Raw genomic sequence first — 4,169 nt, 5'->3', positions numbered from 1 at the left:
GAGCTGAGATGTGGTGGGACAGGACATGCTGTGATGGGGCTCCCCTGGGAGAGCAGCCTGTGGCCCCAGGCGCCAGTGCCCCATGGCCGGGCCCCATCTTGGCGCAACCCAGCTGCCTCTGACTTCTGTCACTCTTGCTTCACTGCTGTGGAACAGGAAGAGCAAGATAACCTTGAAGGTTTTATAACCTGGGACTCGTTCCTACTTCTCATTTGCTCCTGGCAATGTACCAATTATTAATTAACAGGCAAATGCTAGAGAAAAGGCCACTGTACATTGCTCATTTCCATAGCTGTAAACACAGTAACCCCTTCCAATCAGCTTTTATTCCCGTGAACCCAATTGCTATGACAGCAATGCATAAATATCCTGGAAAAAATAGAAACTATTTTGAACTTGATAAAAAATGAGAGCTGAATCCTGCTAAAAGACTCTTTTCTGGCTGTTGTGCATATCATGCTACCTATGGAAAAACTCAGGCAACAAGAATTCATGTCACCAAGTGACACAAGACCAATGCCCTAAACATACAACTTCCCTGGAACCAGCCGCAGAGAAATGTTTGATGCTCTACAACTCACTGGGGAGGGCTGTACACTGGATCTCATAATTTGTATCACGACGCTGAGTGAAGGTCGTATTTTTGAATATATAGGCAAAAAAGTTATTCCAAATTCAGACCAAATTAAAGTGTGTACATGCTGCTGACAACAGCTGTGATGAAAAGTATTTGCTCCCTTTCTCAGAAAAAAAAAAAACAAAACAAAACAACACTTTACTGCTGTGCCTATAAAAAAGCACAGCTTTACAGACCTGAAACATGAAAATTCTGTTCCCTCTCTAGTGAAGCAGACTGGAGAACAACTTTAATTTCAAATTTTTCAGGACTTCGGTAGTTTCACCCAAGCTAAATTGGCCATTCAGTAGACGTTGTACGTCTGTGCTTAGATGTAGTCCCTCATGACCTGCTTCATCCTACTGTATAGTTCTGGAGATGGCCCAAGGACCATACTCCCTGACAGTCAGACTGGCAGATGTAATTAGTGTCTGCTCCATCATCAATACTTTAAAAAGTATGCTTTTATGAGTTTACTCCTTAACCCCACTACTTGTCTCAACAGCTGGATACCAAATCCCCTTTCACAGCAGGCCCTGTCAAAGCAACAACATCAACAACAACAGCAAAAGCTTGGGAACAGCATGTCTGGGTGCTGTTAGGAACTGGTTCCTGTTAATTAATGTATCAGGTTGTACCAGGGTCATGACATGGGATGGTGGGGCATCAGGTGCATTCACATCCTCTCTTGACAATGTTGTTTTCTACTGGCTTGGTGGCCATAAGCAACAGGGTCTGCAGAAAAGGGAGAAATATAAATAAAATAAAATACATGTACATCTGAGACTGAGGTGCTTTTAAACAAGATCCCTCTCTTAGACCCAGGTTGGAACAGGGATGTATAAGGAGATGTCCTGGCCCTCAGTGAGAGTGCAAGAGGGAGGCGGCTTTGGAGTAAAGCCTGAAGAGAGGATGTCACAGCGGCATGGGGGGAGTTGCTTCATGGGACTGTTTTGTGCTAATGAGACTTTATTAAACCTGACGACTGACAGAGGAGATTTGAGTTTAGAGCTGGAGCAGTTTTCATCTCAACGTAGCAGGCCACTGCAGCCCTGCAATCCCTACTGCAGGACGGCACTACTGTTACTTGTACCGGGACCTGTTAATTGCCAGTACCAGGTAAGAAACCTCCCCAGGATTAACACCTCCCCCAGTGTGATGCATGGATTTAGGAAGGCTGAGCTGCTCACGCTCAGGGCTGCAGGGCTGGAAAGTGAGCTCCTGCCATACCCCTTCCTGAGGTTTTTAGGGTGTAGCTGCACTGAGAACAGGGGAGGTGTTGCAGTTAGGCAATGGTTTGGAAACATGCTGTGCTCAGTGGCAATGTAGGTTCTAGGTATTTTTCCCCCTTTCAGCTAATTTTTGAGGCTCAGCTGCTGGTTGGATCAGGGAATATATTTGGATTAAAATGCCTCCCTCCCCACCACTCAGTGTTTCACAACCCAGCCCCGTGACCAGCCGAGTCGGTGCGACTACAGAAGCGCAGGCTCGGCCGTGCACGTGGGACTGGGAGGAGGAAACGTCCTTTCCCCAAATACAGCAGACCACCATTGTCCAAACTTTTCAGCCTTAGTGTGTTTTTCCAGGCTCCTTATCACCCAGTGTTACATGACATGCTATTCTAGTTGAATTTTTTTTTCCTCTCTTTTTAAATTGATCTCAAAACATTGTTACGAAATCTCCCGTGCAGTGGAGCCAAGCTCCTGGCTGCCAGATGCTTAATTCTCCTTTCGAGCCTTGTGTTACTTAATGAACAAAGATGCTTGCCGATTTAGGATAATTCCTCCCTTTGCTGTAATCTTTCTACTTTGATGAAAAGGACAGCTCAAACATTAAGTACATATACAAATATTTGAAGAGGAATGAAATATGCAATGTCGCTGCCAGTGCATCGTGGATGGGGACACTCCTTCCAGACTCCTGAATGAGATATTGGAGCAGCTCCAGGAGACTCGCGCGTTTTCTATGGGCTTCCAGTATTTATGGAGAGAGAGCATAGGGAGCTCAGTACATGCTGTTTATACTCATGCTTTTTACCAAACTAGTCATGTTTATGGCTGTGCCCATCAGCTGCTGAGCCTTGGTGAAAATGAGCACTGTAAAATGGAAGTGCATAAACATGTATCTTTGTGGATTATGGGGACATGCTTACTTCTCCCTTTGCAGGGAAAAGAGTTTTTAAATGACTGTGTCAGGTGACACTGAGATAATTAGTTTGGTTGGGCCTCTTCTTATGCTGGATTGAGAGTACAGGTGCTAAAAATAGAAACAAACGGCATGTGTTCATTTTCTTCCTGTATAGGACAAAAAGCCGTGAGGTTCACAGTCCATGGGAGGGGTAGATCTGTTTGCTGGTAGCTATTGATCTGGCCAAAAGGAGACTGAAGACTGTACTCCTTGCTGTAACTGCACACATTTTTATGTTTTATTTCAGTAAGCATCCTGGGCCTTGGAGGTTTCGCTGGTTTGTTTTAATAGGAATGTCTGGCCAGGTTTTGTAGCCTCATCAACTTAGCAAGTGAGCAAACAACAACAAAAAAAAGAGGGTTACTAATGAATGAGTCATGCATGATTAGTATCAGTTCTGGAGGGTAAATTTCCAAAATCTGAAACTCTCAGAAACTTATTTACTAAGAGAAGCACTGGTAGCCTAAGCCAGGCTTTTCTTTCTCCCCCCGGACTCAATAACAAAAGCTTTGCGGACCACGACATAAAACTGAGAAAGCTGCAATAACCTTACTTAAAAAGGAGAAAAAAATGTTTTTAAGTGATGTGGAACAGCATTTTTCAGCATGGTTGGGTATTTTCGTCTCTTGCTTGATGCCATGTGGAAAAAAAACAAAGGAACGAACATTGTCAGAAGGATGTTTTGTAGCCACAACCAGCAGCCTGTGTCTGTAGAGGCCACCAGCCTGCAAAACTAGTAGGTGTTTACCTCAGAAAACATGTTTTTATTATTGCAAGAGGGAGGGAAGGAGGCACAGCCTCACCTTCTGCAAAGCTGGCAGACATAAACGCGTTGGTGTTCTGCCTTTCTGCTGGAGCAAGTGCTGCTCCCTGCCTGTGGAAACTGCCCCCAGACCAGGCGCCCTCCTCTTGGGAGGGGGAGGCCTCTGGTGACAATCAGCTGTTTCCTGTGCCGACAGTCACTGTTGGCGCGGTTTGCACCTTCTCGGGGTGTTTCACCCCAGGGAGGGGGTGAGGCGTCGAGGGAGAACGTGGCGGACGAGAGGCGGGGCTGCGGGCGGGCGCGATGGCAGCGGGGTCTGGCCGGGGGGCGCTGGGCTCAGACGCTGACCCGCGGGGCAGGGCGTGGTGCTGCACGCCGTCGGGTGGCAGGGCGGGGATGGGGAGGCTGGCGAGGCAACGGTGTTAGACCTCTCCCTCCACCCGCCCGCTTGTCTCCTCAGGGCCAATCGGTCCGACAACCGCGGGGACGACCAGGGCCAGAGGGGGCGAAGGGACCACCCCCCCCCCGCCCCGCCCGGTTCCGCGCCGCCCGCTCCGCCAATCCGCTGCGCCGCAGGACGGACGGAGGCGGGGTTTCGGGGGG

This window comes from Streptopelia decaocto (genome assembly GCF_964273445.1).
Source record: "Streptopelia decaocto genome assembly, chromosome: 3".
In the NCBI taxonomy this organism is placed as follows: Eukaryota; Metazoa; Chordata; class Aves; order Columbiformes; family Columbidae; genus Streptopelia; species Streptopelia decaocto.
Note: the sequence above shows the minus strand (reverse complement) of the source record.